This window comes from Maniola jurtina, chromosome 21 (assembly GCF_905333055.1).
Source record: "Maniola jurtina chromosome 21, ilManJurt1.1, whole genome shotgun sequence".
In the NCBI taxonomy this organism is placed as follows: Eukaryota; Metazoa; Arthropoda; class Insecta; order Lepidoptera; family Nymphalidae; genus Maniola; species Maniola jurtina.
This window is the reverse complement of record NC_060049.1, coordinates 8,940,867-8,967,350: the sequence shown is the minus strand read 5'-3', so window position 1 is coordinate 8,967,350 and position 26,484 is coordinate 8,940,867. Positions and strand designations below refer to the sequence as shown.

Here is a 26,484-nt window from a genome sequence, read left to right as displayed (position 1 = left end):
ATAATTTATAGCCTACGTCACTCAGGAATAAAGTAGCTTTCTAATGGTGAAAGATAATGGTGAATTTTCAAAATCGGGACTTTAGTTCCAGAAATTACTTCTTACAAACAAACTTACGAACTTTACCTCTTTATAATATTAGTGATAGATAACAGACAGACAGACAGACAACGAAGTGATCCTATAATATGGATTCCTTTTTTTGTTTAGAGGTACGAAACCCTAAAAATAATTTGACCCAATTAAAAAGTTTTGAAAATATCAATATTTTTGCCTCTCTAATGCTTATTCTGTGCATATAATATGTGTCACTCAATTTTTTTCTTCAACGAATGAATCATCATAAGGGTCAAATCAGTTGGTTGTTTAATACTTTCTAATCGTGTGTTTGATTACATTAACAATAACAACTTGTTATTCTAATAATAATATTTGTATGGTCATTGTGTCGACAGTGTTGTCATGTTTGTTTTATCTGTATATCCTAAATTGTTTACCTATACCTATTGGCGTCACTGCTTTGATGGAAATAGCATAATCTGAACATGACATTTTATACAGGGTGTAACACTAGCAAAAACTTAGCGTTATTTATATACTACCTTAACACAATCCAATGCCAAAAAGCATTTGTCTTATCTCGTAGTTTTAGTGATCTAGTATTTTTCAAACCCGCGTTGTATAGCGTGCAAAACTCGGGTCAATGGCCCACCTAAGACACGGCATTCACCCCGAGTGACCTATTTACGTAACGTTTCTTGATATCTAGCGTCAGTCAGATGTTTTACTTGCAATATATTGAAACTTTAAAAAAAAAGGATTTTTTAATTATTTTTTTTCGCGTTTTTTTTTTGTGGTATCTTATCAGTGATCATCAGTACTATCACCTGACTTTTTTGCTAGAGTTCTAGTCACACCTTGTTTAAGGTCCACGCATCACCCGTCGCCGGCTCACTACTGAGCACGGGTCTTCTCAGAATGAAAAGGATTTGACTAAGTCCACCATGCTAGCCAAGTACGGATTAACAGACTTCACACACCTTTGAGGTCATTAGTACGGAGAATTCTCAGGCATGCAGATTTCCTCACAATATTTTCCTTCACCGTTAGACAGATTGAAACTATAGCTCAATAAATGATATAATAATAATTATTTACTACATTGTTCTGACCACAATATATAATAATATTATGATATTATTTATATTTTATGAGTTACATCATAGCGGCAAATTACAAACCATTGTATTGGAATAATGTCGATATAAATTATTGTGTACGTCTCTTAGTATTATTATATATATTAATAGTACTAACCACATAATAAAATCGGTCAAGTCGAGTTGGACTCGCACACCAATGGTTCCGTACCATCGTACAAGAAATACCCCTTAACCCCTGACCCAAAAAGAGGGGTGTTATAAGTTTGACGTGTGTATCTGTGTATCTGTCAGTGGCATTGTATCTCCTAAACTAATAAACCGATTTTAATTTAGTTTTTTTTTTTTGTTTGAAAGGTGGTTTGATCGAGAGTGCCCTCAGCTATAATCGAAGAAAATCGGTTCAGCCGTTTGAAAGTTATCAGCTCTTTTCTAGTTACTGTAACCTTCACTTGTCGGGGGTGTTATAAATTTTTAATTTACCTACACTTGTTATTGAGCATCCTTCTGTCAATATACCCAAATACCTAAACATAATTTAGAGCATAATTTCTTTATTATTTTAGCAGGAACCCTGGGTCACACAGCAGCTGTTAGCAAATTGCGAGTATTGTGGGTTATCGCGGGTTAATTGCCCCTTCCTGCCAGCAATAAGACTTAAATGTGTAACGCAATTTATTACAATGTGACTGTACTAGTATGTATCATCATACAATGAGTAAGAACCTATCTGGCCAATTATCTTCATCATCATGATCATCTCATCGCCGACTCACTACTGAGAACGGGTCTTCTCAGAATTAAAAGTTTTTGACCATAGTCGTCCATACTAGCCAAGTACGGATTGACGGACTTGACACAACTTTGAGAACATTATGGAGAACCCGCAAGCATGCAGGTTTCCTTGCGATGTTATTTAACCCCCGACCCAAAAACAGGGGTGTTATAGGTTTGACGTGTGTATCTGTCTGTGGCATCGTAGCTCCTAAACGAATGGACCGATTTTAATTTAGTTTTTTTATGTTTGAAAGGTGGCTTGATCGAGAGTGTTCTTAGCTATAATCGATGAAAATATAGAGGTTTTTCAATTTTAAGTTATGTATTTTATCTTCACCGTTAAAGCAAATGATATTTACTTAATTGCTTGGAGTCGGTGGATGGGTGATGATATTCGAGGTCCGAATTTAGCCCTTACGTTTCCTTCATGCCTTGGAGAACAATCAGTCCCGGTTATTATTACTATTTAAAAAAAAAAAGAATATTAGCCATGGGCAATGACTAATATTCCCCTTTCCTCTCCAACTAAGTCAGGCTTGTGCTAGGGGTAGGTACGACAATAGTGCAACGGGCGGGGCTTGAACCGTCGACCTCTCGGTTTTCAGTCCACTCCTTTACCAGTTGAGCTATTGAGGCTTAAAGAAAATTCTGATAATTACTGTCGTTCTCTCAGTCGAGTTGTATGCGGAAGGATCTGGAACCCACCATATGCATATCATAAATTCAGTGAGACTCTTTAGGCAGTGCATCCGATTGAATCCAATACGAATACTCACTCGACCCGGAGTAACCACGGTGAATACTGCCAGGGATACCCGCGCAACCGCCAGTCCGTTGAGGAACAAACACAGGTTTTAGTAGGTGCAAGCCCCACATAACCTTCCGTTTCCCCTGACGCCAGGGTATGCATTAGGCATTTCCTGTGTATAAACAAGTGTAAATTAAAAATTTATAACACCCCCGACGATCCAAAGTATTTGAGTTTTCCAAAACATCATTTTCAAATAAATAATTATGTATTTAGGCAACGTCCATCTTGACAGCTTGACATTTGTCTATTGACATAATATTATGAACCTAACGGTTATCTAACCTTCTTTTCTACAAGAAAACTAGAAAAGAGCTGATAACTCTTAAACGGCTGAACCAATTTTTTAGATTATAGCTAAGAACACTCTCGATCAAGCCACCTTTCAAACAAAAAAAACTAAATTAAAATCGGTTCATTCGTTTAGGCGCTACGATGCCACAGACAGATACACAGATACACACGTCAAACTTATAACACCCCTCTTTTTGGGTCGGGGGTTAAAAAAAAGGTAGATAGGTACCTACAATTTGTATGAGAGGCTGCGCTCTAGATCTGAATTTCATTTTCCGATCCAATTTATCGGATGCAGTGTGTAAAGAGCCTTAGTACCTACAAAACACACCAATAACGACCGGAAGCTCTAAGTTATCTCAATCAGTGGCGACAAAAAGTGGCGACTAATTACAATATGGCCGAATCATGCCACGTTACGAAATAATTTATTGTTGCGAGTTTAAACATACGTTGTGTTGATTTGAGCGTGGTTAGACATGATTTGTGGTTTATGGGGTCATTTATTTTTGTTAGCCAAATGCGATTATGGAAATGTTCGTCTGTTTTCCCGAATCACCTATGTGCTAATCCCTGTATTTTTAACCCCCGACCCAAAAAGAGTGGTGTTATAAGTTTGACGTGTGTATCTGTGAAACTGTCTGTGGCATCGTAGCTCCTAAACTAATGAACCGATTTTAATCAAGTTTTTTTTTGTTTGAAAGGTGGCTTGATCGAGAGTGTTCTTAGCTATAATCCAAGAAAATCGGTTCAGCCGTTTGAAAGTTATCAGCTCTTTTCTAGTTACTGTAACCTTCACTTGTCGGGGGTGTTATAAATTTTTAATTTACACTTGTAAAACATGTGGTGTCATTTGATGTACAGTATCTGGCAGTAGGTAAACAGTACAAATCGAGCTTTAGAAAAAGCTCAAATAGGGGTTGGAAATTTGTGTTGTCCACGCGGAACACGCGTGTATGTGTGTGTGTATGTTTGTTACCCCTTCACGCAAAAATTACTTGACGGATTTGGCTGAAATTTGGAATGGAGATAGATAATATTCTGGATTAGCACATAGGCTACTTTTTATCACGGAAAATGAAAAAGTTCCCACGGGATTTCGGAAAACCTAAAGCATCAGCTAGTGTCCAATATATCTGAAGCTGTTCTGCATAACTATAATGGCACCGAATCTGTTGTCTTTCTCTAAACTAAATTTAGAGTATCTGCGTCCTCCTCCTTTTAATATTGTTGAAAAGGGACGGAACATGAATTTTACATTTAAAGACTCTAAATAGCGCACGCTATAAAAAACAATAGGCTCGCGACTGGCCGCTAAAGTCACGAGGTTTGACAGCTCTAAATTAAATTTAGAACTGTCAAGATGTGTGATAGATTACATACTTTTCATATTACATTAGTAAGAAGAGGATGCAAATACTCTAAAATTAGTTGCCAACAGAATCAGTACCTATGTGTAACTGTATGTATTGTAGGTAAGATTACGTAATAGGAGCGCAGTATGCGGCTCACGGATTCCACGAATGCCTCACATAACCCCAACTGTGTGTATGTGGTCTCGTTACTGGTCAGTTTATTGCCAATAATGCGGGAGCCCACTTAAGGATGCTGGAGTGGGGATGACGTTTGATACAAGTGATAGGAGAAGGTATAAGTATAAAATACTAGCTGATGCCTGCCACTTCGTCCGCGTGGACCTTGGATCACTAAAAATATTCTATCTAAAAATATTCTATCTATAAATATTATATCTAAAAATATTCATTTTTATTTCTAACCGATCGATCTTAGAAACAAATTTGTTGTAAGATTCCAAAACTTTGCAGAAATGGGAAAGCTGTGTCATTTCCTTTTTTTTTTTTATTATTAATTTGCTGATACAAAAAAATCCTTGAAAAATATCTCTCGCCAAACTGCATCACAGTTTGTTGGCGAGTTCCTTAAATCGTCTTATGAAGTTCCTGTTGCTGAATGAACTGAATTGGCTGTAATGTTGTTGCCTTCCCTTTGAATGTGGCATAAATAAAAACGAATAAGTAGTATGAGTTTTTGGTCTGGACCTCGATAAAATTTTTCGTCAGTATCCGAACTCTACTTAAAACTACTTGTCGACTCCTGTCAGACCAACGAAACCAACATACATATAAAACGCTATATCTTATAACTTGTGACAGCGTTTGCAATAAATTAGCACAACATCCCCGTCGGCACTTAGACAACTTGCGATTGTTCATTTACTATCTTCTAGAAGTTGTTTTACTGAGGTTTTCATTTTTAGGGTCCCGTAACCAAAGGCTAAAAACGGAGCCCAATTGTCACTCTGCTGTCTGTCCGTTTATCTGTCTGTCCGAGAGTCACGGTCCTCTAGATTGTAGATGAAGAGAGTAGTTATAACAATAAATACGAACTTAATAAAAATTCCAAAATGCCCGCCATGATTAGACAGAGGATGGACAGCGGAGGCTAAGTAATAGGATCCCCCGTTGGCAAAGTTCAATACGGAACCCTAAAAATTGATGTAGGCACGTCTAATTCAGCGCCAAAAATTAAAAAGAAAACAATTTTGTACCCTTAATCACCAGAAATTCAAAAATCGTCAGAGCAACATTAAAAAAAACACCAATTCAGGTCGTTAAGAAGGCCAATTCAATGCTATAGACTCAGAGGAAAGAGAATAAAAGGCGGGAAATGAGGGAATGGCTGTAAAAAGAACTAGGGGAGGAGCGAGTGAGAAGCCTATAATATATATGGAAGGAGGAAAAGAGATGAACTGCTTTTAGTACTTTACACTGTTCGATGACTTTTTAAAGATTGGCTTGGAAGTTGTATGAATGACTTTTATTTAAGCACGTAAGTTTAATTTTTCCCCATTCCGTACCTCAAAAGAAACCCTGTAGGGGCTTCTTTTTTACTTTTGAGGTACGGATCACTTTGCTTTCTGTCTGTTTATCTGTGTGTCTGTCAAGAAACCTTTAGGGTACTTCTCGTTGACATAGAATCATGAAATTTGGCAGGTAGGTAAGTCGTACAGCACGAGTAAAGGAAAAACCGGCCAAGTGCGAGTCAGACTCACGTACCGAATTTAAACCCCGAGCGAAGGTTTCCCATGGGATTTTCAAAACCTAAATCCATGTGGATGAAGTCGCAGGCACCATCAAGTACCTACTATACAAAAGCGACACGATTAGTGGCATGGCACTGCCGTGCCCTTTAGGTTCACCGGTTTCCAGATGATTAGTCAAGATTGACTGCATTTCATACCAGATGAGCCTTAAATGTCACTGAATAAAATAACAAATAAAAAAGCAAATTCCATCCCGATTCATAGAGCAACAGAAAAAAGACTTCAAACGCTGATGAAACGTGCAAGTGATTTGGAATCACCCAGCCGGATAGGTTAGGTTTAGTAAAATCTGTCATAGGTAACCTAAGATAACTTTTTTTTTCATCTTAGACTACACTAATCAATTAACAGTTAACACCAAGCGAGATCGTAGTATAAGGCTAACTTGTTGTCAAATAAAAAAGATTAAAAACAAAAAGCCTCGATAGCTCAATGAGCAGCGGACTAAATTCCGAAAGGTCGGCGGTTCAAACCCCACCGATTGCACTATTGTCGTACCCACTCCTGGCACAAGCTTTACGTTTAGTTGGAGGGAAAAGGAGAATCTTAGTAATGATTAAAATGGCCAATTATTTAAAAAAAAAAAAACTGTCATAGGAAATTTCTATATCTTAGACTACACTTATCAATTAACACCAAGCGAAATCTCATTCAAAGGCTAACTTGTCACATAAACAAGTGTAAATTAAAAATTTATAACACCCCCGACAAGTGAAGGTTACAGTAACTAGAAAAGACCGAAAAGACCTGATAACTTTCAAACGGCTGAACCGATTTTCTTGGACTATTCCGCGCCTACAATCCAAAGTATCTGAGTTTTTCAAAACATCATTTTCAAATAAATAATTATGTATTTAGGCAACGTCCATCTTGACAGCTTGACATTTGTCAATTGACATAATATTATGAACCTAACGGTTATCTAACCTTCTTTTCTACAAGAAAACTAGAAAAGAGCTGATAACTCTTAAACGGCTGAACGAATTTTTTTGGATTATAGGCTAAGAACACTCTCGATCAAGCCACCTTTCAAACAAAAAAAGTACATTAAAATCGGTTCATTCGTTTAGGCGCTACGATGCCACAGACAGATACACAGATACACACGTCAAACTTATAACACCCCTCTTTTTGGGGCGGGGGTTAAAAAGATAATAAATAAATACCATCCCAATTCACAGAGCAATTAACAAAAAAAGGCTTCAAAACGCTAATGAAAGGACAAGTGACCCGAACGGCGCGGGTTTTATTGAAAGCGTTATTTACTGCAAATAGCTCGCCTGTACGCAACAACTGTCACGTGTTGAGCGGATTTAGAATCACCCAACCGGACTGATTCGAAATTCGAATCGCGAATACGGCGCTATTGTAATTTGTATTGTGATCGAGATAGCTGGTCGATTCCGGAAAAACTGCATCAATCATTATTACAATCTCAATTGTTGTTATTGGCTGTATTTATCAACCCCCAACCCAAAAAGAGGGGTGTTATAAGTTTGACGTGTGTATCTGTGTATCTGTCTGTGGTATCGTAGCTCCTAAACTAGAGACCCGATTTTAATTTAGTTTTTTTTTGTTTTAAAGGTAGCTTGATCGAGAGTGTTCTTAGCTATAATCCAAGAAAATCGGTTCAGCCATTTGAAAGTTATCAGCTCTTTTCTAGTTACTGTAACCTTCACTTGTCGGGGGTGTTATAAAATTTTAATTTTGTTGCAACAGTGCATTGTAATTTGTAGCCAATAGTAAGGGAGCGTCAACCAATCAAAGGTGAATGCGATCGTGACATTCTAGATGTCATTTTCCTGCTGGTGCTATATTTTGATGCTATCTATCACCTAAGATCGATTGCCATGTCGACCTGTCGCGAACTATGCGTACTTGATCATTCCAAACAAAAAAATTGGCAGTCCGTGGCTTGGTTATGCTTAAGGCATTCCGAACCAGTGGTAGATGCTTTTGCCTATTCAAAAGTACTTATACTTGTAAAAGTCTAACTGAAATTAAAAAAAAATTGAACTAGAAGATGCCCTTGACTTCGTCCGCGTGGATTTAGATTTTATAGATCCCCTGGGAACTGTTTGATTTTCCGGGATACAAAGTTGCCTATTTCGATTAGGTACAGGCACGCATGCTACTTCGATACCAAATTTCATACAAATCGGTTAAGTGGATGGGTCTCTAGGAACCCCGCGGGAACTCTTTGATTTTCTGGGATAAAAAGTAGCCTATTTCCGTCCCCGGGATATCAGCTAACCTTGTACCAAGTTTCGTCAGAATCGGTTACACTGTTGGGCCGTGAAAAGGTAGCAGACAGACAGACAGACAGATATACAGACAGACAGACAGACAGACAGACACACTTTCGCATTTATAATATTAGTATGGATTTGAATTTACAACTGAATGTCAAAAGTCTTTACCCCTACAGTTGTACCTTTATGAAAATACTCGTACCTTAACCAGGTATTCTTTATTTTTCCTTATTTTCCGAAAAACGTCACTCGCAAGCATCCAAAGGCCCTTTCACACCCAGGCGCTTTGAAGTCACATTTTTTACTTCATTTTCTCGCTTTTGCAATCTTCACGGGAAATTCGGTTTCAATTTGTCGCCTCTTTTCCATTGATATCACAAAAATCAAAGATACATCTTACATAAACATCCATAACATTTTTAATTATAAATGTGTATCTATGTCTCACTATGGATTAGGGGAATAAATGGCTTTTTTATTTTATTTATCACTTTTTATTATAACACACAAATACTTAGATAAGAGTTCCATAGTTTTGCTTTATTATGTGTATCTGATAAGTAGGATGATTCTTTTGCCGTGATCGATGTATTTTCCAAACACCTCTCTACGACGGTAAATAAAAGTGTCTTTCAATTTTGCACACTTTTACATCACAATTCTCACTTGTATATCTTTAGATTCCGTATATCAATGGTCCCGCCTCAAGTTTTGTTTTATTTACGGCGCCTTTTGTCTCAGGCGTGTAATATGTTCACAGAGTGTTTTTTTCGCCAGTCTGCTGCGTTTTTAGGGTTCCGTATCTCCGGAGAAAAAATGAACCCTTGGCCTTGTTGAGAAAGAGACCTGCAAAGGGAATTCAAACTTATAGAGTACTTCCCGTTAACCTAGAATCATTTAAGGCAGCAAGTACAGGAAAAATCCAAAAATTCCCGACCAAATAATATGTTTACTAAATCACAACATAGATGGCGCCATCCGTCATTGACTTGCAGTGGTTTTCAGCTGTTGGAGCGAACATACCGGAGTGTTATTTCTTGTACGATGGTACGGAACCCTTCATATGCGAGTTCGACTCACACTTGACCGTTTTTTTTGCCCTTTTATGGGAGCCTTCCGTTTCGCCTCTCCAAATTGCATAGTTTTTGTTGTTCCATAGAGATTTCATAGTTAGAAATTTTTAACACATTTCTCCTAACAGGAGTCTGTGTGATCATTTTTGTCGCATTTTTTCAATCCAACTTGCAATTTCAATTGCGCGTTTTTTCTTTTTTGCTTTAGATGCCTCTTGTGTCACTTTGACTACGATTTTTTGTGATATGGATTATACAATCACTGAGTTATTTTTAGGTACTTACTACTTACCCAATAAGTGGTCCCAGAGTGCTCGACTGGAGACTACGCGCCGGAAAACTCAGCATTGGAAGACCACCTATTAGGTGGGCAGACGGCTTCGAAAAAATCGCAGGGAGCCGCTGGATTCAGGCGGCGCAAGAACGGGTGGAAGTCATTAATTCAACTATTCGCCGGCGTACTACCGAGCACGGGTGGCACTGAATGGAAAAAATTTATAGCAGCCCAGCGGAAAAGCGGAAGCCCCTGACAATATTTCTTTTGAATCACGAACGTTTTGCTAATTTACATACAATATTTATGATGGGGAATAAGTTATACCGACTTCCCACAGTGCTGTTGCGGACGGATGCGGACCAGCCTGCACTGATGCACCATGGGAAGAGTAACGCACATGGTAACGCAGACACGTTCGTCTCGGTGCGTTTGATACGCGGATGACAAAATGCCCTCGAATCTTAAGAACAACAGAGACTGACATGCACTGTTGGAAGAGCCATGTGCGCGTAGCGTAGGTGACCGTGGTCGGCCGTGCGTGGTAATGTGCAGAATCACGCACCGTGGGAAGCCAGTGTTAGATGTTTAGCCTTCCTTGGAGGAGACCCAGCGATGATAAATTACAGAAATGTCATTTATACTTAGAAAGTCATTCGTTTTTCCGGCTTATAATTGTTCGAGGTCCTTTTAATTTTTACTAGATTATGCTCGAGACTGCTTCCGCGTGGATTTTTGCTTGTTTTAAAATTCCGTTGAAACTATATGATTTCCCAGGATAAAACGTAGCCTATGCCAACCGCACAAGTTGGCATCGAACCAGGGACCTTCCACTTAAAAGACCACGATGCTCACCACTAGGAAAGCTAGGGAGGTTGTTTACGCTTTTTGATGACTTTCCTGTGCACTGAGCGCTGTGGTCTTAGCAGTGAGGTCCCAGGTTCGATTCCCGGCAGAAGAAATTTATAACTTCTAAATTTTTTCTAGTCTGGTCTTGTATCTTAACTCTATGCACTCTCTTTAATTTGTTTGCAGACATTATGCGCTATTTCGATATCCATTTACATATACATACATAGTTAAAAACAAAATGTTATATAAAGCTACGGTCACATGAACGTGGTATGTGTAAATCGTAGCGTAAGTGTACATGTCGCCCTCAAATATCGGGGGAGACGACTGCCGCGCGGCTGAGGTTACCGCTTCCTAGTCGCTCTGGTCGCACAGGTTTGGATACCTAGCGCTTAAAGTATTCTACGATATTGATGGCGCCATGCACACCTAAACGACTATATCAGTTGCATAGGTGTGCATGCAGGTTTGCGTCGTGGACGCTCCCGTAACCCGCGCTCATGACGCACGGGTGTGGCCGTAGCTTTATTCTTCATTGGACCGGACGCCAATCAGTTATGCATTTTTAACCCTCAAAATTCGGGACATACGGCATTTTAAATACGAACGCCACTCGACCCAATTCGGGCTCGATTCGAAAAATTTTAAAACAATTTTTAACCTACATTTCGGCGCCTGAATAAACAAAAAGGCTTCATGCTAACTCAAATGTTATGTATTCAATTGAATTAAGTTTTAAAAATGCACAACAATTTCGGGAGCCTATTTCTTTAATAGGACAAAATGCAGGGCTTCTTGCAAAATATTTCCAAGTTGGCTTATTTTGGGAAAATTAAACGATTTTGTGACCAGGCAGAATAGGCTCAAAGATAAATGATATAATTTAACAAATTCAATTAAAGGTTCTAGAAATGCTCGTAAACATAATATTTACTTTAGAGAAAATTTCTTCTCCTAATCTATTTCAGCTCAGATTGTCTGTGTCTCAAGATTAAGCAAAGATCTCCGTCAAAACTCAACGAAACTCTATTATTTGCACGACTTCAAAAAGTATTTTAACAACTATTGTCCGAGAATATTTTTATTACTTCATCAAAGATTTGCTATCGGCGATATCACTTCACTTCTCATATGTCCCGCTACGTCTGTCTGTCGTGTCTGTCAAAAAAACCTATAGGGTTCTTCCCGTTGACCTAGAATCATGAAATTTAGCAGGTAGGTAGGTTTTAAATATTACAAGGGAAAAATCCGAATACCGTGAATTTGTAAAAAAAAACCGGCCAAGTGCGAGTCAGACTCGCGCACTGAGGGTTCCGTACTCGGGTATTTTTTCTAACATTTTTCACGATAAATCAAAAACTATTATACATAAAAATATATTAAAACTCTGTTTTAGGATGTACAGGTTAAGGCCTTTTATATGATACCCTACTTGGTATAGTTATCTTATTTTGAAAATTGAAACACATTTTTTTTTAAATGATGTAACCACAAATTCGCGGTTTTCAGATTTATTACTGTACAGACAGACAGACAGACAGACAACAAAGTGATCCTATAAGGGTTTCGTTTTTCCTTTTGAGGTACGGAACCCTAAAAATTTAATGTTTACGAAAAAAAAAAAATTTACTAAATTACACATAGATGTCGCATTCCGTCATTAACTTGCAGTGTTCTACATAAAAGTGTTAGGTATATAGTTAGTCACGGAACCCTTCGTGTGCAAGTCCGACTCGCACTTGACCGTTTTTTTTGTTTTGTCCTTCAATCACGTCGCAACGAAGCGACGGATTGACCTGATGTTTACATGGGTATAGTTAAAGACCTGAACACTGGCTACTTTTTATCCCTGTAAATCTAAGAGTCCCCACGGGATTTTAATAAACCTACATCCAAGCGGACGAAGTCGCGGGCATCAGCTAATAAACTAAAATTAAATTACGCGTTATCAAGATCATAAATCGGATCAGTTCATTTATTTCGGGTATCAATAACGCTTTATTAATTCCTTACATTACGTTCTTGAAATAGGATTCCACAAGAAAAAGGTTCTGCCATGAGAATTAGAGAGATTTATGAGGAAAAAGTTATTCGAGATGTGATCCGGGGATATCAAGATGTCGCCCAGCCTCCTGAGAATTAATTCGCTGTAAGCTTTCGTGACATATGGGATATGATGATTTGTAATCTATACTAATAAATAAAATTGGAGTGTCTGTCTGTAATTTCGAAATAACTACCTCATATTAAGCTCATATGGTTATTTAAACGATACCATAACTGAATCACACGTTTTTAAAATTTTTGTCTGTCTGTCTGTCTGTCTGTCTGTCTGTCTGTCTGTCTGTCTGTTTGAAAAGGCTAATCTTTGGAACGGCTGAACCGATTTTGACGGGACTTTCACAGGCAAGTAGAGGATTGACCAGGGCGTAAAATAGGCTACTTTTTTAACCGACTTTCAAAAAGGGAGTTGTGTTTTTCTACCTATGTACACCGAAATCTCCGAGATTTCTGAACCGATTTGCGTCATTTCTTTTTTAATCGATAGAGGAACTTTGCGACATTGTTTCATAAAAAATTTGGAGTCCAACTCCTCAATCCTGATGCTGCAGGGGATCTGACCAATCCACGCGGGCGAAGCTGCGGGCATCAGCTAGTCTGTAATACATTACTTAGATTATATTGTGTGTGAATGATTGTTGTTGGATCCCTTTTTGATATTTTCCAAGAATATAAAAGGAAAAGGTGACTGACTGTCTGAGAGAGGTGTTATAAGTTTGACGTGTGTATCTGTGTATCTGTCTGTGGCATCGTAGCTCCTAAACTAATGAAACAATTTTAATTTAGTTTTTTTTTTGTTTGAAAGTTGGCTTGATCGAGAGTATTCTTAGCTATAATCCAAGAAAATCGGTTCAGCCGTTTGAAAGTTATCAGCTCTCTTCTAGTTACTGTAACCTTAACTTGTCGGGGGTGTTATAAATTTTTAATTTACACTTGTATGACGTATGTACATCCGCTTAGAAAGGATTTTTGAAAATTCAACCCCTAAGATGCTAATATAGGGGTTTAAAATGTCCCGGGAGGGCCAGACCTTCATAATTTTATGAAAGCTGAAAGTTTCGCTCCGTATTGTCCCCAACACTGGGAGGAACGATCAGCGACTATAAAGTTTGGATCATGAACTTTGGGAGATAACACTTTGAGATTTCTAACACTATTTCAGAGAAATATATAAAAAATACACATTATACTATGACGTAATAAATTGTACACCTTCGTTGTTTTGACTGTTTGTTTAACTAATTTTGACGAAATATAGCAGATATAGTTTGCATCCCGGGGACGGGCAAAGGCTAAACGGGATAAAAAGCATTATGACGACATTCTATGCAAGAAATCGAGTCGATCAGTTCCTCCGTTGCGGCGTTATTGAAGGACAAACAAATAAACACCATTTCACATTTTATTATAGCTATTAGTAGGTTCTAGAGTACAAATAATACGATACATGGAACATAATAGTCACAATCACGAAAAGTTAGGCATCAAAATAGGAATGCCCTAGATAGTACCCTATTGAAAACTAACTCATCACATTTCGCATTCTGAAATTGCAAGGGATTGAGGAAAGTTTGAAAAAGTTAAATTTTCCAAAAACACAGCGTGTGAGAGGTAGGAGTGGATGTAAAGTTGGCATTTGGAATTTTTCTGACCGGCGCTGAGCGCAACTGTTTTCGTACTTTTTGTGTGGAAAATTATTATTTTTTTGATTTTTTTCGAGATTCCCTGTTGTAGAACAACAACAGTAGGTAGTAGTTGTTCTGCATTTATGAAATGTTTTTAATATTTAGTTTTTCAGAGTATTTTTTACACTAATTTTTAACCCCCGACCCAAAAAGAGAGGTGTTATAAGTTTGACGTGTGTATCTGTGTATCAGTGCATCTGTCTGTGGCATCGCAGCTCCTAAACGAATGAACCGATTTTAATTTAGTTTTTTTTTGTTTGAAAGGAGGCTTGATCGAGAGTGTTCTTAGCTATAATCGAAGAAAACTGGTTTAGCCGTTTGAAAGTTATCATCTCTTTTCTAGTTTTCTTATAGAGGTTTGTGTCGGGGGTTTTTTAAATTTTGAGTTATTACCAATTTTTGTTTCTTAACACGGTTTAAAATGTTTCTATTTTAGAGGGAGATTGCAAGAGCAAGCAATAAAAGATCGAAATTGTTAACCATGACCACCCATGACCATTCTCCTACACGGGGCTCTTCTCAGACTTGGGCGCGTTTGGAACCATTGTAGCTTTAGATATAAGTTACGTAATTAATTATCACCACTATATCGTACAAATTTAACAATTTTGACCATCAAAAGGAGTGCAATAGTACCTACTTTGAATAAATGATTTTGACTTTGACTTTGACTTAGGAGTTAATGAATGAGAAATGAGAAAGATTTCGGATTTTTTTCTTAACTTGTGCTGCTAGACCTTGCTTCTTGCCAAAGTTCATGATTTTAAGTCGGCGAGAAGTACAATATTAGGCACGATGATTTATTTGAAACTGTCAAAGTGTGCGATATAATTGGTCTATTTTTTCCAGAACCAAGGGGCCGTAGACCTGTATGTATTATTTGTTATATGCATTCCTGAGAAAAAGGATTATGACAGATAGACAAACAGAAGGACAGCAAAGTGATCCTATAACGGTTCCTTTATTCTTTTTGAGTACGGAACCCTAACGAAGCATGGATGATCCAGCTATCTCTACCACTACGCATTCAAAGCAGAAGAACATTAGGCTAGAAACTCAGCAGACAAATTGCCAATCAGCTGCTAAGTCGAACCGAATTGCGTCTAAGATGGCGTGTCAATCAGTCAGGAGATATCCAGTTCGCAAAAACCGAGACACATTGCACGTTCAAAAGAAACGCCCAGAGTCGCCGGTAATAGAATCTTTTACGCCTCTTTGATCTAACTTCAGCCACTTTGTTTTATTAAACCCCGACCCAAAAGAGGGGTGTTATAAGTTTGACGTGTGTATCTGTCTGTGGCATCGTAGCTCCTAAACTAATGAACTGATTTTAATTTAATTTTTTTTGTTTGAAAGGTGGCTTAATCGAGAGTGTACTTAGCTATAATCCAAAAAAATCGGTAATACTCGTGTTGTTGGCTGAACAAGAAAGCCGTGAGTCTCAACAAAAAGATGGATGTACACTCCGGTGGTAATTTACGAAGGAGCGAATCTCCTTTGACTGTCGCGAGGCGGGGATTTTTCCGACAATTTTGTACTGGATTATGAATTTTCCCTATTCACAGATACAAAGGCGCGAGCCGGCAAATTGAAAGACTGTTACTTTCCACTTGATTTATTATATAAAGCCTATTTTGAGTAGTACTTTGAAGATCCTTTCGATCTCATAGAGGCCTGTTCATCATCATCATTAACCAAACACCGGCTCACTACTGAGCACGGGTCTCCTCTCAAAGTAAATGGCAAATTTTCACACAGCTTTCATAACATTATGGAGAAATCTCAGGCATGCTGGTTTCCCCGCGATGTTTTCCTGTACCGTTGAAGCAAGTGATTACTTACCTAATAACTTGAAATTTAAATACATAGACTGCTAAAATCATAACCCTTCCTTTCGGCTTTGCCGTAGTCGGGTAAAAACCCCCGACACAAAAACCTCTATAAGAAAACTAGAAATCAGCTGATAACTTTCAAACGGCTGAACCAATTTTGATGAACCCAAAAAGAGGGGTGTTATAAGTTTGACGTGTGTATCTGTGTATCTGTCTGTGGCATCGTAGCTCCTAAACTAGTGAACCGATTTTAATTTAATTTTTTTTGGTCGAAAGGTGGCTTGATCGAGAGTGTTCTTAGCTATAATCCAAGAATATCGCTTCAGCCGTTTGAAAGTTATCAGCTCTTTTCTAGTTACTGTAACCTTCACTTGTCGGGGGTGTTATAAATTTTTAATTTACACTTGTTTTAAACTTGTCAACGATGCGAGTATACTAATCATCACATCTCAAGGATTCGTACCGGATGACATCTTTAATTTACGTCGAATCTCGTCGGATTTCGTCTCGTGACGGCGGGTGGAGATCTCATAATAAGGTTTTATTATTTCTTTGGCTTGTACTATGGTTGTGACTTTATAACAACGAATTTAAGATTTGCAGTAGTAAATACATACTTATTAAAACTAGTTAAAATCTAGGATGACCAACTACAAAATATTGTTCTTCCAAAGGAGTTAAGTAAAATCATATTATTATGCTTATACCTACATAGGTGCATGCAACCTAAGGTGGTTTTTGCATAGAAGATGTCTATTTCTTTTTGATTTGATAGAGTGACTTGATATATCAGGAAAGTGTTTGAGTCCATGAATGTAAAGTAATAACTCTGGTCACAACTTTTGCCATATTGGTTCTGGGTACAGAATTTTGCAAAGAATGATTTTAATAAAGTAGGTACCTAAGTGTTAAATTGTTTATTATCTTCCCTTTAAAAAAGGGAAGGAATAGAATTAACGACTTAAATGTAGTTTATAAAAAAACAGGAGTAAGATATGTCTTCCAAATGATAGTCTAGATTTATTACCAGCATTTGTCCTCCAGTCAGATCTCACGGAGCTCAGTGAATTAGCGACAGTAGGTACCGAGGGTTAAAAATCACCCTTACTTTTTCTTCCCACCTTTTGACTTGGAATCTTGTGAGTTACAAATAGTCGGGTCTGTAACCGGTCTCGAAAATGTTGTAATAATCCATACTTCCATACTAGTATTATAAATGAAAAAATGTGTCTGTCTGTCTGTCTGCTACCTTTTCACATACTTTTTTGGTCGAAACGATAAAATAAATTATCTGGCAACAAGTGTAAATTAAAAATTTATAACACCCCCGATAAGTGAAGGTTACAGTAACTAGAAAAGAGCTGATAACATTCAAACGGCTGAACCGATTTTCTTGAATTATGACTAAGAACACTCTCGATCAAGCCACCTTTCAAACAAAAAAAAAACTAAATTAAAATCAGTTCATTAGTGTAGGAGCTACAATGCCACAGACAGATACACAGATACACACGTCAAACGTATAACGCTTTTTGGGTCGGGGGTCAAAAATAAGGTAATATGGAAATAATAAATAAATGAGGGTGGAAAGGTGACTTTCCCATTTACAACTAACTCCGATTTAAGATGTCAAACAGAACTAAGTTTGTCCTATAAAACGTTAGTAGTAAAAGTATGTACCAACATCTCTTTCATGAACGGGCTTTTGTTCCGGGATTAAAACTAAATTTACCCTGGAATGGAGGTTGGCTTGCATAATGGAAACCGCCTCAACTTTTGATGAAAAACTTGTACCAAAGTAGTGTAATTAAAAACCAGTGAACCAAGATCTTTATTAAGATGTTTTACAAACTCGCCCCGCGTTTTATTTGGCTTGGTTGATTGCTCGAACTTTCGAAACTATCACCATTATAATTTAAGACAAATAAAACTTATTTCTTACCGTAGAAGCGAAGATTGAACTGAATGGTTTATTTTATTTCTAGGTATAAATTGATACTATGAGGGCTTCATTAGACGAACTGCACGTTTGCATTGATACTTATTACCAAAAAACTGTACGCTTGAAGCCGACATTTTCAATTACTGCATACAGCAAGGTATGTTCAGTTGTGCAGTATAGGAGGTCAGTTTAAAAGTTTGAGAACATTATGGGAAACATTTTTTTCCTATTCAGGGACAATCCCTTGACTGCAATCTCACCTGGTGCTAAGTGATGATGCAGTCTAAAATAGAAGCGGGCTAACCTGGAAGGGGTATGGCAGTTGTCATTAGGTAAACCCTTACTCCTTTAGTATCTACACGGCATCGTTCCGGAACGCTTGGCGGCACGGCTTTACCGGTAGGGTGGTAGCTAGCCATGGCCGAAGCCTCCCAGCAGACCAGACCAGAAATGTAGAAATGACAAACTTCCAAACCCCTGCCGGGGATCGAACCCGGGACCTCCCACTAATAAGACCATTCCCACTTTTACCACTCCGCCAGGCAGGCCGTCGAAACTCTTAGGTATGGTTTTTCCACAATGTTTTCCTTAAGTAACCATTGAAGCAAGTGATATTTAATTGCTTAAAACGCACGTTACTATACTTACATGCCTGGAATCGAACCCCCGTTCTTCCGAATAGCAAGCCAAGGTCTTAACCTATAGGCTATCACAGACTTAGCAGTATATAAATAAAATCTTTCACGCATCACCATTTACCATATTCGTAGGATAAAATCATATTATTTATCACTCCATAACTCCTCGGGCAAGTGGGTAAGTTCGGAACTGAAAGTCCGACCAAGTTCCAACATTTAATATTGCCTCAAGTGGCCAAGTTGGCTGGAAACTTGTCAAGTTGTTATCACTCCGGTTTAACCCGGTCTCATCAATAAAACTTCGCGAGGGGTATTATTAGGCCTCTCGGCTTCTTACGCAAATATACGGCTAGAATAAACTTAGTAAATAGCACTCTAATTACTCAAGTTTTTGGAATAATCTGTATCTACATCATCTCAAGCCATCAAGATTCACTACTGAAGGTTATTTTCTCTACCACTCAGTCCAAGTGTAGATTGGCAGTCTTTGACAACATTATGGCCATGTCTGCTGCAGAACTGATGGCAGCTGGGGCAGACGTGTTCTGGAGTGGAGACCGCGTATCAGCGAGCGCAGTATGGAACGACCTCCAACCTGCTGGACTGACGACTTCAAGAAGATAACGGGAAGTGGGTGGATGAGGAAGGCAGAGGAACTTGTTTGGTGGCGCGCTCTTGTGAAGGCAGGTCCAGCAGTGGACGCAAACAGGCTGATTCATTGAGGACATTATGGAGAACTCTCAAGCACGAAGTCTTTTCACGATGTTTTCTATATGTTGTGTGTTAAACAGGATGTTTTGAAAATCAAATGTAGGTGCCTAAGTATCAGACAGAGTTCGATTTATGTTGCTTTGGAATTTGGATGTCAGGGACTTGTCAGGGATAGAATCTACAAATTATTGAAGTATGACTGAATATAAAAGATGTAGGTACGTTATTTGTGGAATGTGCAGTCTCCTTCAATGACACAAAATCATTGAGCAGTTTAAAACAATGCAAGGCAGAGATTTATTAAACTATGTCTATGACAAACTCCTTTGTCATAAAAATAGTTTAACAATAATTTATAAGTAGCTATTCGACTAGATATTACCGAAATAAATTTATCTACTCGATTTGTGACGCTATTATGCAACAAAAAACCCCTTATTCTCAACCAATCCAACAGCGCGGAACGAAATTACTCTATTCCTGAAAATAATCCTTAAAGGTCTGGTATTTTGACTTCCCTTTCGCGATATAAATTGTCTGTGGGTGCCTGAAAAATTACGTTCCTCGCATTCGTTTGTTTTCCTACGCAATTCCTCTTATTACTATGTGATTTGCTGAAATGAGCTCTATTATTTGCGAAATAAGGCCATAAGTCACATGTTTCGTTAGGATTATATAGGAATTGTTGTGCCTGTGATGTATTTTCTAGAAGGAATCCTCATAATAGGCAAAATTGTTTGCGAATTATTTTTCTTATTTTGTTCTTAACAGTTGCGTCTTCGACTGATACACAAAGAGAGGATAGTCTTGTAATTTGAATTCTTTGAACGTAGACATGTGCTGATAAAGAATTTCCAGAGTCAAAGTCAAAGTCAAATCATTTGTTCAAAGTAGGTACTATTGAATACTTTTTGATAGTTTGTTGTTGGATTTGTAAGATGATAATGTAGTGGTGATAATAGTTACGTAAACTTAAAACTAAAGTTACGAGGGTTACAAACGCGCACAAAATCACTTAAATTGATTAAAACTAAACATCAAAGCTGTTAAGCAACTCATTTCCAAGCTTTCTTGGCTTTCTTATCATTCAAATAATCCTTTACATTGTAATTGCATTTCTCAGACTAATTTTTTCGAAACTTTTGAGTTTGCACGGTACACCTGATCTCATACCGGACCGTCGATATCCGCCCCATCGGGATATGAGAGTGAGGGAATAGAGAGTGCACCTGTGTTTGCGCAACATTCGTGCACTATAATAATTATCTACCTTTATAAAGATCGGCCGCTAATATGGTCTTTGTTCGGGAGTACATTATTAAATCCACCATGCGATGAAAGTCCCAAAAAAAGTCATCATTCATTCAGCATCAACCCATCACCGGCTCACTACTGAGTACGGGTCTCCTCTCAGAATGAGAAAGGTTTGGCCATAATCCACTACGATGGCCAAGTGCCGATTGGCAGACTTCACACACCATTGAGAACATTATGGGGAACTCTGAGGCATGCAGGTTTCCTTTTGATACTTAACTGCTCAAACTTCCGAATAGGAGGCCAGCATCTAAGTTATCTCGGCTCATTATTAAAAGTAAAACAAGTGTAAATTAATTTATAACACCCCCGACAAGTAAAGATTACAGTAACTAGAAAAAAGCTGATAACTTTCAAACGACTGAACCGATTTTCTTGGATTATAGCTAAGAACACTCTCGATCAAGCCACCTTTCAAACAAAAAAAACTAAATTAAAATCGGTTCATGAGTTTAGGAGCTACGATGCCACAGACAGATACACAGATACACACGTCAAACTTATAACACCCCTCTTTTTGCAGCAAAAAATAATAATAATAAAGAGCAGTTAACAGCAAAACACCTAATTACTACCATTAAAACACTTTAACCCTACAGCAAAGTCCATTCTGTTACATTATTTGCACCAAAAGAGCAACAAGATCCGGTCGCAGAGACCCGAATTAATTAACTAAAAGGAATTCACTCTAATGTACTTTTAAATTCCCACGGGGTTTTCGCAGTAAAATACAAAAGAGACCAGCTGTTAACTAGACTGTGAACTAAAAAGTACAAGTCTGCTACGCTGTGGAAAACAAATTGATTTCCAAATAAAGAATGGTTTTTTTCCAAACATTTTTGTTCTATCTTTAACGTTTTTAACCCCCGACCAAAAAAGAGGGGTGTTATAAGTTTGACGTGTGTATTTATGTATCTGTGTGTCTGTGTATCTGTGTATCTGTCTGTGGCATCGTAGCTCCTAAACGAATGAACCGATTTTAATTTAGTTTTTTTTTGTTTGAAAGGTGGCTTGATCGAGAGTGTTCTTAGCTATTATCGAAGAAAATCGGTTCAGCCGTTTGAAAGTTATCAGCTCTTTTCTAGTTTTCTTATACAGGTATTTTGTCGGGGGTTTTTTAAATTTTGAGTCATTTGTAATGTAATCTATGCAAGGAACTGTGTAACGTGAAACGTGCGTTGTGTGCTGTGTAACTTTTCTACTTCTTTAGCAGTGGCAGAGTGAACTAGAGTGAGGGAACTCTCGGTTTGATCCCGATTCAACGATAATTATGTCAAATATTATGTTACGGTAACGTAAAATTAAAGAAAAATAGGGCTACTTTAGGGTTATCTGCGTCAAATGTACCTACTAACATTTGACGCCTGTCAGTGACGCGACGGCTTGACGTTTTTTTAACCCCCGACCCAAAAAGAGGGGTGTTATAAGTTTGACGTGTGTATCTGTGTATCTGTGTGTCTGTGTATCTGTGTATCTGTGTATCTGTGTATCTGTCTGTGGCATCGTAGCGCCTAAACGAATGAACCGATTTTAATTTAGTTTTTTTTGTTTGAAAGGTGGCTTGATCGAGAGTGTTCTTAGCTATAATCTAAAAAAATTGGTTCAGCCGTTTAAGAGTTATCAGCTCTTTTCTAGTTTTCTTGTAGAAAAGAAGGTTAGATAACCGTTAGGTTCATAATATTATGTCAATTGACAAATGTCAAGCTGTCAAGATGGACGTTGCCTAAATACATAATTATTTATTTGAAAATGATGTTTTGGAAAACTCAAATACTTTGGATCGTCGGGGGTGTTATAAATTTTTAATTTACACTTGTAATCACTGTGGTAGTGGTATGGCGGGTGGTGCATATAAGTATACTGCACATTGTTCCACACAGATTTGTCTGTTTTGTAGTTCAAAAAAAAATTCAAAATTCAAAATATTTTTATTCCATTAAACTTTTACAAGTGCTTTTGAATCGTCAAAATAACCTACCACTGGTTTGGAATGCCGTTTCTACCGAGAAGAACCAGCAAGAAACTCGGCGGTTGCTCTTTTCAAGTATTCAATTGTCATCTACATAATCTTTCAGGAGCATACTTATAGTTCCTGGTATATAAAGGAAAACCGCAAAGTAACACTTGCTTGTATCCAAAAACACTTTCTGTACTTCGACTATAAGTTTGAACAATTCGATACCGTCGATGGATTTCGAATAACTTCGCAAGAAACCTTGTAACTAATATAAAACCACTTTTGCACCCTTCTGAACTCTAACTCTTTATCCCTTGAATGTTATTTCATATCGATCTATCTATCTAATGTCAAAAAGTATTTATGCGAACTCATGATGATCACGTAATCATCTTCTATTAAGAGGGCTCTCTCCGTCACTCGTTTCATACAATCGTAGTTCCAATTTCATTTGAATATTAAGCAACCAAAGTCCATGAAATTTTGCAGACATATTCTAGAAACTAATATCTGTGTCTTTGGTGTTTTAGATTTTTCTAAAAATATGTAGTTTTAAAACTACAGGGGCTCAAAGATTTGTATGAAAATTTTTAAGACCTCTTAACTTTGAAACCGAATACTTTAACAGAAATCTGGAAAACCACAGACATAGATATTAGTTTCTAGAATATGTCTGCAAAATTTCATGGACTTTGGTTGCTTAATAGCAGCCAGCTTGGCGTGATACAGCTGGACTATTTTTATAATTACACCTGTAATACCTGTATCAGCAAATAAATAAATTGATTGATTGATTGATTGATTGAATATTCAAATGAAATTGGAACTACGATTGTATGAAACGAGTGACGGAGAGAGCCCTGTTAACAGTAGGTACTTAACAGCCTTCAACGTTCTTAGAACAAATCACTCAAATAACAATTTCCAGTCTCAATCGAACAAAAGGGTTGTGCACAAAAGGTGTACAATCGGCTTGGCCCTCTCATTTGGAGCGTGAATTCAGATCGTCCCGTTCAGCGCACTGAAGCCGACAGCTCTTGAGAGGAGATAAGAAACGCCTTATATAAATGAAAGCCTACCAAGCACCCGCTACTTGGCTTAACACCAATCGATTGTGTAGGGACGGGGAAATATTTAGCTATCGATTATTTTGAGTATCTTTTCAGGGCTTCATACCCGAGGAATGCCAACGGGGCCCTTAACTAAGCTTTCGCCGCGCTGTCCGTCCGTCTGTCCGTCAGCGGACTGTATCTCGTGAAGTAACGAGATGAGTCAGAGAGGTTTAATAGATATTGAGGAGAGTTGAATTTTTGTTCCGTTTGCCGTGGAGACCCGGGCGCTATGGAATCTAAGTGCTAATAAATTTTTACGAAACATTTCACCGTGATTAACAGAGTCATCTGGTGGCAGAAGGGCTGACTGATTTTTTGGGCAACGGATCAGCCTGCAAATGCAGCCAGTATTCTTGGCACCATTCCACGCGGGCATGATTTGTGTAGTAATAGATAAGGCTAGCTTTAAGTTTTATTGTAATATTTTCAATAAAAATAAAAATCACAGAATGTGTATTTCTATTACCGCTATAACAACAAATAATAAACATTTCAAAATGACCGCCGTGAAAATTAAAAAAAAAGTCTTTTTTCTTGTACGGAACCCTTAGTGTGCGAGTCCGATTCGCACTTGACCGATTTTTTTCTGTGGAACTAAACGTGCTTAGTATCTACTCAAAATCTCTATACAAAGAGGATTTGCGTGAAGGCGTAACAAACAAACACACATACATACACACAAACTTTCGCCGTTATAATATTAGTGTGATATGCTTTTCTGAATTCTCCTTATATATTCTTGTTTCTGATTCTATTATTCTATCGATATTTGGAATGCCACATCCCTAGCTATAAAACGTGACGCAACAAATTCACGGGATCGTACCTGAGAGGCGACAACGTGTAAATAACTCTCTTCTCAAAGCAAAATACTATCTACACATAAAATAATATTGCACCATCCGCAGTTTCTGAGTCACTATAGCTTAGAAATACTGTACCCTGCATCATCAGGGTTGAGGAATTGGAACTTGGATTCCAAGCATGCTTAGGCGGGCAGTAACCCTGCAGCATCAGGATTAAGGAGTTGGATCCAGAAATTTTGATGGGACTACCAGAAAAACTTCTACTGTTCATTTTAAAAAAAATTGCAAATCAGTCCAGAAACCTCGAACAAATCGGTGTACCTACATACATATAAAAAAAGATTCCCGAATTGAGAACCACCTCCTCTTTGGAAGTCGGTTAAAAAGGCACTATCAATTCTTTTGAAGAGTTCATTATCATCACCATTTCAACTCATCTCTACTCTCCGAATGAGAAGGCTATGGCTATGAGTACTCGGCTATTTTTTCCAACATTTTGCACGATAAATCAAAAACTATTATACTTACACAAAAATAAATAAAAATCTGTTTTAGAATGTACAAGTAAAGCCCTTTCATATGATACCCCACTTGAAATAGTTATCTTACTTAGAAAGTTAAAACACATTTTAATTTTTTTTAATGATGTAACCACAAATTCACGGTTTTCAGATTTATTACTGTACTTGTGCTATAAGACCTACCTACCTACCAAATTTCATGATTCTAGGTCAACGGGAAGTACCCTATAGGTTTTTTGATGGACAGACAGACAGACTGACAGACAGACAACAAAGTGATCTTATAAAGGTTCCGTTTTTCCTTTTGAGGTACGGAACCCTAAAAATGAAATAAATTCATTAAGTTAGCTTTTGCTGTATCTTTTTTGTTCTGTGGTGTAGTACCTACAGTAAAATTTTATTCATTCATATTCGTTCATTAAAGCGTACAAAAACACACAAGAAAGTCGGCAAAACAATGTAACATTATGTAAATTGTAACACCCATTGTATTCACGTGTTATACGAGTAACAAATTCTAATTAGGTACAGTACTTGCGTATTTCCATTATTATTATAAGCCATTGCATACCTATTTATTACTCAGTTAATTAAATTAATGTCCATTAATTTTATTCAGAATTATGGTAGTGATACGACAGTTATTGAAAAAAAAAATCGGCCAAGTGCGAGTCAGACTCGCGCACTGAGGGTTCCGTACTCGGGTATTTTCCGACATGTTCCACGATAAATCGAAAACTATTATGATAAATAAAAAATACTTTGGAAATTGAAACACTTTTTTGATTTTTTTTCTGTAATATAACCACATATTCACGGTTTTCGGATTTATTCCTTTACTTGTGCTATAAGAGGTATGCAGGTTTCCGCACGATGTTTTCCTTCACCGTTAAAGCAAGTTATATTCGATTGCTTAAAACACATATAATTAACTCCGAAAAGTTAGAAATGCGTGACTGGGATCAAAATCTTAACATTTCGACTAGAAAACCGAAGTTTTAACCATTAGGTTTAAACCATCGCTTTTTGGCAATGATTATTGTACTTAGATAACTACTTAAAAACGATCTATATTATCAATATGATGGTGTAGATTGTCTATCAATCAATCAATCAATCAATAAGCCTGTTTTTGTCCACTGTTGGACATAGAACAATTGAACAATTGAAAAGAGCAACCGCCGAGTGTCTTGCTGGTTCTTCTCGGTAGGAACGGCATTCCGAACCAGTGGTAAATTATTTGACAATTCAAAAGCACTTGTAAAAGTTTTTTTTAAGTAAAAATCTATTC

The 26,484-nt window shown here is 37.6% G+C and overlaps 1 long non-coding RNA gene across 1 annotated transcript; it reads left to right on the top strand.

Moving 5' to 3' along the window:
• The first annotated feature begins 949 nt into the window (after positions 1-949).
• LOC123876436 lies at positions 950-26,099 on the top strand. The gene is made up of 3 exons (XR_006798357.1): positions 950-1,047; positions 20,969-20,997; positions 26,056-26,099. It is a non-coding gene; the product is annotated as an uncharacterized LOC123876436 (long non-coding RNA).
• The last annotated feature ends 385 nt before the right edge of the window (positions 26,100-26,484 follow it).